Here is a 13,454-nt window from a genome sequence, read left to right on the forward strand (position 1 = left end):
TTTTTGGATGGTTACAAAAAGCAGAAACAGGTGTTTGTTCAGACAAGCTGCTGCTATTCCCACTGCTTGGGCTTTGGGCATGGTCAATAACTGCTGGCAAAAAGGAGCACCATGTACAATAAATAGCCAGCTAGCAACATCTCAAACAGGGACAAATGACAATGATGCACCTGCACAGACGTTTAGGAATCTGCTGAGCTGTGCAAAAAACAATCTCTATCTATCTATCTATCTATCTATCTATCTCTATCCATGGAGCAGCAGACAGTGTTAGCTTGCTTCTATATTTATGCAAATGCCAGGTAAGCAGCCATGCTGGTAAGGGCCAAAGTGTCACGTTTGCCAGCAGGACAGGGCACCTCTCCCTTTTAATGCAGCAGCAGCAGCAGCAGCAGCAGCAGCAGCAGCAGGTGTCAGTGGAGGTCAGAAAAAGAGAGTGCCAGCAGGTAGGGGAGATGTAGAAAGCCACCCCAGAAATATGGTGTCCCCCTGTCTCTCCGGCAGCTGAAATGACAGAGCTGAGCAGTGTTCAAAGTGATTGCTTCTTCCTTTTAAAACCAAGAAGAAGTACCTTACGGCGAAGCTTGGCTGCTCTGGGTGCTTGTTGGATCGGGGGGGGAGGGTTTGGTTTGGTTTGGCTTGGCTTTGCTTCTGGGGGGGGGGGGAGGGAGGAGGACGGGGTGTCTTGGATCTATGTTGTTTGACAAATATTCGCTGCTGCTGCTGCTGCTGCTGCTGCTGCTGCTGCTGCTGCTGCTGCTGCTGCTGCTGCTGCTGCTGCTGCTGCTGCACAAATGTTTGCATGGAATGGCCTAGGCTGCTCCTTGCTGCAGGTGCTGGCCGCAGCGGCTCAGATACTAGGCCTCAGGTACTGTGTTGCTTGCTGCACCAATGACCAAGCTGCTCTCTCCACAAGGGTGACAGTTGTCCTGGGACAGGGCTAGTTGCCCCCAGCGCGCCATTGCAACTCATACTTACCTGGCAGGGGAGTTTTAAGCCATGAGCCTGCAGGAGGCGCCGCTGGAGAAAGCCTAAGCTTAGGGCTTGGGAGGCGGATCCGTGAGAAGTATCTTTATTTGGGTGAAAGACCTTAAGAAGAAGGATGGCGAATAGGACGCTTTACATCACGAATACGATAAGATTTCTTTTGGATGAGGAACGCAGAGGCCTGAGACTGGAGGAGCTGGTACTGGAGATATTACAGAATACGTTAAAGGTAATGCAGCCCAGTGTGTATTGTATCCAAGAGTTCCAGAGGCAAGGTTTCTATGATGTTACTCTTGTGACGTATGCAGATTGCACGAATTGTATGGAAGAAGCAAAAAAGGCCAAGGGAGTGGACTGCTTGCGAGGTATTCATTTGATGCCGTGCTTTGCGAAGGGAGAAATCCCCATAACTGTACACATGTACAACCCGTACACACCGACAGATGATGTAAGGATGTTCCTGTCTAGGTATTGCATATCTGTAAAGGAAGGTGTGAGACTGAATAACTATTTTGGCATCTATACTGGCAAAACCAGGTATTTTTGCAGACTAAAAGAAAGCGATGATGGAATTGGGGGAGTCAGGCACCCTCCTGGGAACTTTAGTATTGGAGATAACCGGGGCTTCCTTTACTACCGAGACCAGCCGAAATACTGCCGGTCCTGTTTTAACTTTGGCCACACACAGGAGTTCTGTGAAAAAAAGGATGTGGTAGTGTGCCGTAAATGCAAAAAAGAGGGCCACCCCACGTTTGAGTGCAAGGAGCCAGCCTGTTGTGACTTGTGCGGGGGAACTGGGCACAGGGCCAGAAACTGTATGGAAAAAAGATCTTATGCCCGGGCTGTTAGAAGTTTGGAAGTGTGTGAGCAAAGTGCTGGGTTTGCTTCTGCAGAATCTGCTTTTGACATGGAGCATGGAAATGAAAGTATGGAGGAAACGCCCGTTGTCCCAGCTGTTCTAGGTGTGGTCCCTAACGAGCAGACAGGGCAGGGAGCACCTGTAGCTGAGGGGGTGGAGGCCAGATTGGAGGAGGAGGAGGAGGAGGAGGAGGAGAAGGAGGAGGAGGCGGAGTTGTTTGATACAGAGTTGCCTGATACAGACTCTGATGTGATGCTGGCGGAAGGAGAGGAGCCTCTCACGGCGGAGACTTTTGAGGTAGCAGAAAAGGAGGAGGAGCTGCGCCAAACAGAGGAGGAGGAGGAAGGAAAAATGGAAGCACTGGAGGCTGGAGAGAAAGAAGACCGCCGAGGGAAACGTAAGAAGAAGGAGGAAAGAAGCGCCCCATCAAAAGTGAGGTGCCACGAAGGGGCTCTGCCGGGTACCGCCAGCGAGACATCTTGCAGCAGCAGAGAGGAGGAGCACTCGGAAAATATGTCAAGTCCAGAGGAGCCTCCCCCCCCCCTATTCTGGTGTGCCGGATGGGCAGGGATCACCGGGGGGCCAAAGTGAAATATACTTGGAGGAGAGAGGAATTAAAAATTTTGCGTTTGGGTTCGATGACAAGGAGGGAATATCACCCCCCCTTTCCCCGTTGGAGGACTTAAGATGAGTATGGTTTTTTGTGTTTTTTTCTCTTACTAAGGGCTGAATGACTCTAAAAATAGCATCACTTAATGTGAGAAGTCTGAAAAGCCCAGCTAGAAGGGCCAGGATTCTGGACTTGGTTGGGAAAAAAAAAATGACATTGTTTGCCTGCAAGAATGTGGGATTTCAGACCCACCAAGGAAAGAGGTTTGGGTGTGGGGAGAATCTCTGTGGTCTGGGAGCCGGGAGAATAAAAATAGTGGGATAGGGATTTTGTTTAGGGGTCACGAATTTAAAATCTGTAAACACGTGGTGATAGAACCGGGAAGGTTAATGTTTGTTTTGTTTGAGTGGAGGGGGGAAATGTTCAGGTTATTTAATATGTATGCATCTCCAAAAGAAAAACAAAGAAGAGATTTGTTTGAGAAATTGAATTTTTTTTTGCCAGGGAGAGTACAAACCCTGGTGGTGGGGGATTTTAATTGCATACTGAATGAGGGGGATAGGGTGGGAGGGGCAGAAAGGAGCAGACCTGATGCTTCTGGGGTTTTTTTGAAAACACTTTTGAATGATTTTAGTTTAAGGGACGCTTTCAAAGTTTGGGGTAAAGGGGAGAGGGAGTTTACGTATTTCAGTGAGTGTGGGAAAGTAAAATCAAGGATTGACCATATTTTCATTTCAAAAGGGTTAAAGGTGGAGGAATGGGAAGGTTCAAAAGAATTGTTTACAGACCATGTATGTGTACAATGTATTTTAGAACTGGAGGGAATGGAAAAGCATGGAAAGGGTTTCTGGAAATTGAATGTTTCATTGCTGGAGGAGGAGTGGATAAGAAAACAATATGAACGAATGTATGCAAAGTTAAAGGGGAGAAGGTGGGAGTATGGGGGAGTGATTGAATGGTGGGAATGGGTTAAGGGAGAAACCAAAAAATTTTTTGTTAAAAGAGGTGTAGAGAAGGCAAGGAGGCAGGAGGAAGAGTACAGGATGGCAATTCTGAGAAAGCAGTTCCTCTATAGGCTAAGAGAAATGGGGGTAAATGTGGAGGAGGATCTGGGGAAAGAAAAAAAAGTTTTTAGGGATTTAATAGAGGGGAAAGGTAGGAAAATAATCCATGCAGCTAGGGTAGAAACTGTGGAGAAAAATGAAAGGTGTACTCCATTCTTTTTTAAAAAAGCTTATACAGGGAGAACCTTTTTATCCCCAGTATTAAACAAAGAGGGGGGGGAGGTGAAGAATACAGAGGGGGTGTTAAGAGGAGAGGAAGAGTTTTACACAGATTTATTCAAGGAGAAGGAAAGAGACAGCAGTATAGAAAAAGACCTATTGGAGAAAATTGAGAAAAAACTTAACAAGGAGGATCAGCATTTCTTGATGAGAGATTTAAATGAGGAAGAGATAAGGGAAGCAATAAGGAAAGGGAAAAAAGGGAAAACGCCAGGTATAGATGGACTACCTCACGAGTTTTATGAGCAGATGTGGTATGTAATTGGTGGTGATGTGATAAATTTATGCAAGGAAATAATAAAAAAAGGTAAAATACCGGATTCCTTCAAGGAAGGGATTATTACGTTGATCTTTAAAAAAGGGGACAAAAGAGATCTAAGGAATTGGCGTCCCATAACCCTGCTGAACTCGGACTATAAAATTTTGGCCAAGGTATTAATGGGAAGACTAAAAATGGTGTTGGATAAATTAGTTGAGGAGGAGCAGGTGTGTGGCGTGCCGGGGAGGCAGATAACGGAGAACCTAATATTAATTAGAGATATGATTTGGTATTGTAAGGAAAGGGGACAAGCGTTAGTTTTGGTTAATATTGATTTTGAGAAGGCTTTTGACCGACTCTCACATTGTTTTCTGTTCAGGGTGTTAGAAAAATTAGGGATACCGGTGGAGGTGGTTAGCTGGATCAGGGTTTTGTACAGGGATATATTCAGTAGAGTTTTGGTAAATGGTTTTTTGACAGACAAGATAAGTGTGAAATCTGGAGTAAGACAGGGATGTCCGCTGTCACCTTTGGTTTTTGTATGTGCTTTAGAGCCACTTCTGCAGATCATCAGAGGCGACAAGATAATAAGAGGTGTGGAAATACCAGGGAGTGGGGGTAGAAATGTAAAAGTATTAGGCTATATGGACGACCTGACGCTGGTGTGTACCACTCAAGTGGCCCTTAGAAGGGCTCAGTTTCATATTGAAACCTTCTGCCAGGCTTCAGGTTTCAAAGTTAACTGGAATAAAAGTAGCTGCAAGGTTTTTGGAGAATGGCAGAATTTGGATGTTTGTGGGATCCCGGTGGAGGAAGAACATTTAAAATTGTTAGGGGTGTCTTTTGATGAAGATTTCAGTGGAGAAGTAAATTGGGAAAAGATTGGGGAGAAAATAAAGAAAAAGATTCAGTTTTGGGCATTGAGGAAATTGTCGTTTGAGGGGAAAATTTTAGTCACAAAGGCGGTATTGGTACCAATATTGATTTACATGGGGATGGTTTTTCCTCCAACAACAAAGTGGATTAGGAAAATTACACGTTTTTTGTTTATGTTTTTTGGGGGTCAGGAGTGGAGAAATTGAATAGAGAGATCATTTTTAAGGAGAAGGGGAAGGGGGGGCTAGGGTTCCCTAGGATAGAAGTGATATTGGGGGCTAAATATGCGCATTTTTGCATAAAGCTAGTCAACAAGTTTTCAAAGATGGCTTGCATGTTGAGGTACGCTGCTGGGGAGATGTTGAGGAGACTAGGGTTCTGTGAAACAGATTTAAGGCGTCCTGTCTGTTTTGTCACCCCGGTGTTTTATGGGGTCATAGAGGTGTTTATCAGAGATTTCAAGTTGAGGGTGGTGGAAAAAACTCTGTGGGAGGACCATAGAAAAATTCAAAAAGTGATTAGGGATAGAGACGGTTTTGAAAGCAGTGGATGGCTGATTGAAAGCAAGCTAAAGGAAATGTGGAAAAATTTGAACCACAAGGGATTGATTAATTCACAAAAAGACATTGCTTGGATGGCAGTGCATAGTTGCCTCCCGGTAAGAGAATTTCAGAAGAGAAGAGATCTAGCCAGAACGGAAAGGTGTCCAAGGGAAGGATGTGCGGCGATTGAGAGTGTGGTCCATTTGTTTTGGAACTGCACTTTTGCGAGATCGGTGTGGAAGTGTATGGGCAGGTTAATTAAAGGGCTAACCGAGATTAAAACGCTGGAATTTGACATGATGATGTATGGGTTGTGTGAGGTGAGGGGAGAGAAAGGAAGCGTGTTGTGGAAGATAATAAGTTGTGTTAAGGAGGTGATGTGGAATGTAAGAAATGTGTTGCTAATAAATGATGAGCTGATTGGTGTGAATGTGTGCGTGAAAATCATTTTGGGGAAAATGTTTACATATTATTTGCTGGATGTAAAAAGATTGGGGGGGAAGGAGGCTGAGGTTTTATGGAAACCTGAAAGGTGGAATATAATGGTTAATAGGGTTTAATGTTTTTGTGACAAAGGGTGTTTTGAGTAGGTTGTGAGTATGGTGAGAGTGTAGGGTGGAAACCCCATATGCTTTTACCAAAAGGAGGAATGATAAAATGGTCCTGTGGAAGAGGACGGTTTTTTCGAGTGTTTGGTAAGGGGCACTAAATGTGCTGAGAGGGTCCTTTTGGTGGAGTACCGGAGAGAAGAGGTGGGCCGTTGCTCCCCTCTGTTGTTGAGGACAGCGGAGAAAAAGCATATGGGGAACGGAGAGTTGGAATAGGGTGTGTATTTTTTTTGAAGGATGCAGATGGTGTGTGAATGGGAAGAAGAGGACTGGTTTTTTCTTATTTTTGGTTTTCCTTACTAGGTGACTATGTAAGGGAAAGGTCCCTGACAAGGGGGGAAAAAACCCCAATGGAAGGTCTTATACAGAATAACAAAATGTAATGTATGGTTTTTGTATTATGAGGCTGTTTAATTTTGTTTTGTGGTTTTGAAAAGTTTTGTATACTATATGTTGTAATGGCTTGAATAAAAACTTTAAAAGGAAAAAAAAAAAAAAAAAGCAGGTGGCTCTCCCAGGGCGAGGCTAGCTCATTGCACTTGGAGCTAGCTGACCTCTGCGATTTCCCCACATGCGGGAAACTCGACTGCACAATTTCTGGTAGTGGGGGACTGCGTGCGCGCTCTCCCCTGTTTTTGGATGGTTACAAAAAGCAGAAACAGGTGTTTGTTCAGACAAGCTGCTGCTATTCCCACTGCTTGGGCTTTGGGCATGGTCAATAACTGCTGGCAAAAAGGAGCACCATGTACAATAAATAGCCAGCTAGCAACATCTCAAACAGGGACAAATGACAATGATGCACCTGCACAGACGTTTAGGAATAAGTTCACAGGTGGATTGGGAAATAGGGAAACAAATACTGTGTATATATATATATATATATATATTTATGAAAAAAACAGCCCATTTACAATCAAATCTGGATTTGAAAAAATGGACGTTCCTTGCTTGCAGGATATGATATGGGGTTTTTATTTCACCCCCTCCCCACCCTAGTTCTACATGGTATGTCTGGGTCTCTGTAGCCAGACAACCCCCTGTGATGATATCACAAAGGGAGTGTACAGTACGTTCTAGAGTTTCTAGGCTCCAAAGTAACAAAGAGCAGCATTTAAAAGCAACAGATTGCAGACTATCTGCTGAGCTGTGCAAAAAACAATCTCTATCTATCTATCTATCTATCTATCTATCTATCTATCTATCTATCTATCTATCTCTATCCATGGAGCAGCAGACAGTGTTAGCTTGCTTCTATATTTATGCAAATGCCAGGTAAGCAGCCATGCTGGTAAGGGCCAAAGTGTCACGTTTGCCAGCAGGACAGGGCACCTCTCCCTTTTAATGCAGCAGCAGCAGGTGTCAGTGGAGGTCAGAAAAAGAGAGTGCCAACAGGTAGGGGAGATGTAGAAAGCCACCCCAGAAATATGGTGTCCCCCTGTCTCTCCGGCAGCTGAAATGACAGAGCTGAGCAGTGTTCAAAGTGATTGCTTCTTTCTTTTAAAACCAAGAAGAAGTACCTTACGGCGAAGCTTGGCTGCTCTGGGTGCTTGTTGGATCGGGGGGGGAGGGTTTGGTTTGGTTTGGCTTGGCTTTGCTTCTGGGGGGGGGGGAGGGAGGAGGACGGGGTGTCTTGGATCTATGTTGTTTGACAAATATTCGCTGCTGCTGCTGCTGCTGCTGCTGCTGCTGCTGCTGCTGCTGCTGCTGCTGCTGCACAAATGTTTGCATGGAATGGCCTAGGCTGCTCCTTGCTGCAGGTGCTGGCCGCAGCGGCTCAGATACTAGGCCTCAGGTACTGTGTTGCTTGCTGCACCAATGACCAAGCTGCTCTCTCCACAAGGGTGACAGTTGTCCTGGGACAGGGCTAGTTGCCCCCAGCGCGCCATTGCAACTCATACTTACCTGGCAGGGGAGTTTTAAGCCATGAGCCTGCAGGAGGCGCCGCTGGAGAAAGCCTAAGCTTAGGGCTTGGGAGGCGGATCCGTGAGAAGTATCTTTATTTGGGTGAAAGACCTTAAGAAGAAGGATGGCGAATAGGACGCTTTACATCACGAATACGATAAGATTTCTTTTGGATGAGGAACGCAGAGGCCTGAGACTGGAGGAGCTGGTACTGGAGATATTACAGAATACGTTAAAGGTAATGCAGCCCAGTGTGTATTGTATCCAAGAGTTCCAGAGGCAAGGTTTCTATGATGTTACTCTTGTGACGTATGCAGATTGCACGAATTGTATGGAAGAAGCAAAAAAGGCCAAGGGAGTGGACTGCTTGCGAGGTATTCATTTGATGCCGTGCTTTGCGAAGGGAGAAATCCCCATAACTGTACACATGTACAACCCGTACACACCGACAGATGATGTAAGGATGTTCCTGTCTAGGTATTGCATATCTGTAAAGGAAGGTGTGAGACTGAATAACTATTTTGGCATCTATACTGGCAAAACCAGGTATTTTTGCAGACTAAAAGAAAGCGATGATGGAATTGGGGGAGTCAGGCACCCTCCTGGGAACTTTAGTATTGGAGATAACCGGGGCTTCCTTTACTACCGAGACCAGCCGAAATACTGCCGGTCCTGTTTTAACTTTGGCCACACACAGGAGTTCTGTGAAAAAAAGGATGTGGTAGTGTGCCGTAAATGCAAAAAAGAGGGCCACCCCACGTTTGAGTGCAAGGAGCCAGCCTGTTGTGACTTGTGCGGGGGAACTGGGCACAGGGCCAGAAACTGTATGGAAAAAAGATCTTATGCCCGGGCTGTTAGAAGTTTGGAAGTGTGTGAGCAAAGTGCTGGGTTTGCTTCTGCAGAATCTGCTTTTGACATGGAGCATGGAAATGAGAGTATGGAGGAAACGCCCGTTGTCCCAGCTGTTCTAGGTGTGGTCCCAAACGAGCAGACAGGGCAGGGAGCACCTGTAGCTGAGGGGGTGGAGGCCAGATTGGAGGAGGAGGAGGAGGAGGAGAAGGAGGAGGCGGAGTTGTTTGATACAGAGTTGCCTGATACAGACTCTGATGTGATGCTGGCGGAAGGAGAGGAGCCTCTCACGGCGGAGACTTTTGAGGTAGCAGAAAAGGAGGAGGAGCTGCGCCAAACAGAGGAGGAGGAGGAAGGAAAAATGGAAGCACTGGAGGCTGGAGAGAAAGAAGACCGCCGAGGGAAACGTAAGAAGAAGGAGGAAAGAAGCGCCCCATCAAAAGTGAGGTGCCACGAAGGGGCTCTGCCGGGTACCGCCAGCGAGACATCTTGCAGCAGCAGAGAGGAGGAGCACTCGGAAAATATGTCAAGTCCAGAGGAGCCTCCCCCCCCCTATTCTGGTGTGCCGGATGGGCAGGGATCACCGGGGGGCCAAAGTGAAATATACTTGGAGGAGAGAGGAATTAAAAATTTTGCGTTTGGGTTCGATGACAAGGAGGGAATATCACCCCCCCTTTCCCCGTTGGAGGACTTAAGATGAGTATGGTTTTTTGTGTTTTTTTCTCTTACTAAGGGCTGAATGACTCTAAAAATAGCATCACTTAATGTGAGAAGTCTGAAAAGCCCGGCTAGAAGGGCCAGGATTCTGGACTTGGTTGGGAAAAAAAAAATGACATTGTTTGCCTGCAAGAATGTGGGATTTCAGACCCACCAAGGAAAGAGGTTTGGGTGTGGGGAGAATCTCTGTGGTCTGGGAGCCGGGAGAATAAAAATAGTGGGATAGGGATTTTGTTTAGGGGTCACGAATTTAAAATCTGTAAACATGTGGTGATAGAACCGGGAAGGTTAATGTTTGTTTTGTTTGAGTGGAGGGGGGAAATGTTCAGGTTATTTAATATGTATGCATCTCCAAAAGAAAAACAAAGAAGAGATTTGTTTGAGAAATTGAAATTTTTTTTGCCAGGGAGAGTACAAACCCTGGTGGTGGGGGATTTTAATTGCATACTGAATGAGGGGGATAGGGTGGGAGGGGCAGAAAGGAGCAGACCTGATGCTTCTGGGGTTTTTTTGAAAACACTTTTGAATGATTTTAGTTTAAGGGACGCTTTCAAAGTTTGGGGTAAAGGGGAGAGGGAGTTTACGTATTTCAGTGAGTGTGGGAAAGTAAAATCAAGGATTGACCATATTTTCATTTCAAAAGGGTTAAAGGTGGAGGAATGGGAAGGTTCAAAAGAATTGTTTACAGACCATGTATGTGTACAATGTATTTTAGAACTGGAGGGAATGGAAAAGCATGGAAAGGGTTTCTGGAAATTGAATGTTTCATTGCTGGAGGAGGAGTGGATAAGAAAACAATATGAACGAATGTATGCAAAGTTAAAGGGGAGAAGGTGGGAGTATGGGGGAGTGATTGAATGGTGGGAATGGGTTAAGGGAGAAACCAAAAAATTTTTTGTTAAAAGAGGTGTAGAGAAGGCAAGGAGGCAGGAGGAAGAGTACAGGATGGCAATTCTGAGAAAGCAGTTCCTCTATAGGCTAAGAGAAATGGGGATAAATGTGGAGGAGGATCTGGGGAAAGAAAAAAAAGTTTTTAGGGATTTAATAGAGGGGAAAGGTAGGAAAATAATCCATGCAGCTAGGGTAGAAACTGTGGAGAAAAATGAAAGGTGTACTCCATTCTTTTTTAAAAAAGCTTATACAGGGAGAACCTTTTTATCCCCAGTATTAAACAAAGAGGGGGGGGAGGTGAAGAATACAGAGGGGGTGTTAAGAGAAGTGGAAGAGTTTTACACAGATTTATTCAAGGAGAAGGAAAGAGACAGCAGTATAGAAAAAGACCTATTGGAGAAAATTGAGAAAAAACTTAACAAGGAGGATCAGCATTTCTTGATGAGAGATTTAAATGAGGAAGAGATAAGGGAAGCAATAAGGAAAGGGAAAAAAGGGAAAACGCCAGGTATAGATGGACTACCTCACGAGTTTTATGAGCAGATGTGGTATGTAATTGGTGGTGATGTGATAAATTTATGCAAGGAAATAATAAAAAAAGGTAAAATACCGGATTCCTTCAAGGAAGGGATTATTACGTTGATCTTTAAAAAAGGGGACAAAAGAGATCTAAGGAATTGGCGTCCCATAACCCTGCTGAACTCGGACTATAAAATTTTGGCCAAGGTATTAATGGGAAGACTAAAAATGGTGTTGGATAAATTAGTTGAGGAGGAGCAGGTGTGTGGCGTGCCGGGGAGGCAGATAACGGAGAACCTAATATTAATTAGAGATATGATTTGGTATTGTAAGGAAAGGGGACAAGCGTTAGTTTTGGTTAATATTGATTTTGAGAAGGCTTTTGACCGACTCTCACATTGTTTTCTGTTCAGGGTGTTAGAAAAATTAGGGATACCGGTGGAGGTGGTTAGCTGGATCAGGGTTTTGTACAGGGATATATTCAGTAGAGTTTTGGTAAATGGTTTTTTGACAGACAAGATAAGTGTGAAATCTGGAGTAAGACAGGGATGTCCGCTGTCACCTTTGGTTTTTGTATGTGCTTTAGAGCCACTTCTGCAGATCATCAGAGGCGACAAGATAATAAGAGGTGTGGAAATACCAGGGAGTGGGGGTAGAAATGTAAAAGTATTAGGCTATATGGACGACCTGACGCTGGTGTGTACCACTCAAGTGGCCCTTAGAAGGGCTCAGTTTCATATTGAAACCTTCTGCCAGGCTTCAGGTTTCAAAGTTAACTGGAATAAAAGTAGCTGCAAGGTTTTTGGAGAATGGCAGAATTTGGATGTTTGTGGGATCCCGGTGGAGGAAGAACATTTAAAATTGTTAGGGGTGTCTTTTGATGAAGATTTCAGTGGAGAAGTAAATTGGGAAAAGATTGGGGAGAAAATAAAGAAAAAGATTCAGTTTTGGGCATTGAGGAAATTGTCGTTTGAGGGGAAAATTTTAGTCACAAAGGCGGTATTGGTACCAATATTGATTTACATGGGGATGGTTTTTCCTCCAACAACAAAGTGGATTAGGAAAATTACACGTTTTTTGTTTATGTTTTTTTGGGGGTCAGGAGTGGAGAAATTGAATAGAGAGATCATTTTTAAGGAGAAGGGGAAGGGGGGGCTAGGGTTCCCTAGGATAGAAGTGATATTGGGGGCTAAATATGCGCATTTTTGCATAAAGCTAGTCAACAAGTTTTCAAAGATGGCTTGCATGTTGAGGTACGCTGCTGGGGAGATGTTGAGGAGACTAGGGTTCTGTGAAACAGATTTAAGGCGTCCTGTCTGTTTTGTCACCCCGGTGTTTTATGGGGTCATAGAGGTGTTTATCAGAGATTTCAAGTTGAGGGTGGTGGAAAAAACTCTGTGGGAGGACCATAGAAAAATTCAAAAAGTGATTAGGGATAGAGACGGTTTTGAAAGCAGTGGATGGCTGATTGAAAGCAAGCTAAAGGAAATGTGGAAAAATTTGAACCACAAGGGATTGATTAATTCACAAAAAGACGTTGCTTGGATGGCAGTGCATAGTTGCCTCCCGGTAAGAGAATTTCAGAAGAGAAGAGATCTAGCCAGAACGGAAAGGTGTCCAAGGGAAGGATGTGCGGCGATTGAGAGTGTGGTCCATTTGTTTTGGAACTGCACTTTTGCGAGATCGGTGTGGAAGTGTATGGGCAGGTTAATTAAAGGGCTAACCGAGATTAAAACGCTGGAATTTGACATGATGATGTATGGGTTGTGTGAGGTGAGGGGAGAGAAAGGAAGCGTGTTGTGGAAGATAATAAGTTGTGTTAAGGAGGTGATGTGGAATGTAAGAAATGTGTTGCTAATAAATGATGAGCTGATTGGTGTGAATGTGTGCGTGAAAATCATTTTGGGGAAAATGTTTACATATTATTTGCTGGATGTAAAAAGATTGGGGGGGAAGGAGGCTGAGGTTTTATGGAAACCTGAAAGGTGGAATATAATGGTTAATAGGGTTTAATGTTTTTGTGACAAAGGGTGTTTTGAGTAGGTTGTGAGTATGGTGAGAGTGTAGGGTGGAAACCCCATATGCTTTTACCAAAAGGAGGAATGATAAAATGGTCCTGTGGAAGAGGACGGTTTTTTCGAGTGTTTGGTAAGGGGCACTAAATGTGCTGAGAGGGTCCTTTTGGTGGAGTACCGGAGAGAAGAGGTGGGCCGTTGCTCCCCTCTGTTGTTGAGGACAGCGGAGAAAAAGCATATGGGGAACGGAGAGTTGGAATAGGGTGTGTATTTTTTTTGAAGGATGCAGATGGTGTGTGAATGGGAAGAAGAGGACTGGTTTTTTCTTATTTTTGGTTTTCCTTACTAGGTGACTATGTAAGGGAAAGGTCCCTGACAAGGGGGGAAAAAACCCCAATGGAAGGTCTTATACAGAATAACAAAATGTAATGTATGGTTTTTGTATTATGAGGCTGTTTAATTTTGTTTTGTGGTTTTGAAAAGTTTTGTATACTATATGTTGTAATGGCTTGAATAAAAACTTTAAAAGGAAAAAAA

General features: G+C 44.4%; 1 pseudogene; it reads left to right on the forward strand.

The window, feature by feature from the left end:
• The first annotated feature begins 6,514 nt into the window (after positions 1 to 6,514).
• On the forward strand, positions 6,515 to 6,656 carry LOC142463722 (U1 spliceosomal RNA; annotated as a pseudogene).
• The last annotated feature ends 6,798 nt before the right edge of the window (positions 6,657 to 13,454 follow it).

Source organism: Ascaphus truei, chromosome 11, assembly GCF_040206685.1.
Source record: "Ascaphus truei isolate aAscTru1 chromosome 11, aAscTru1.hap1, whole genome shotgun sequence".
Lineage (NCBI taxonomy): Eukaryota > Metazoa > Chordata > Amphibia > Anura > Ascaphidae > Ascaphus > Ascaphus truei.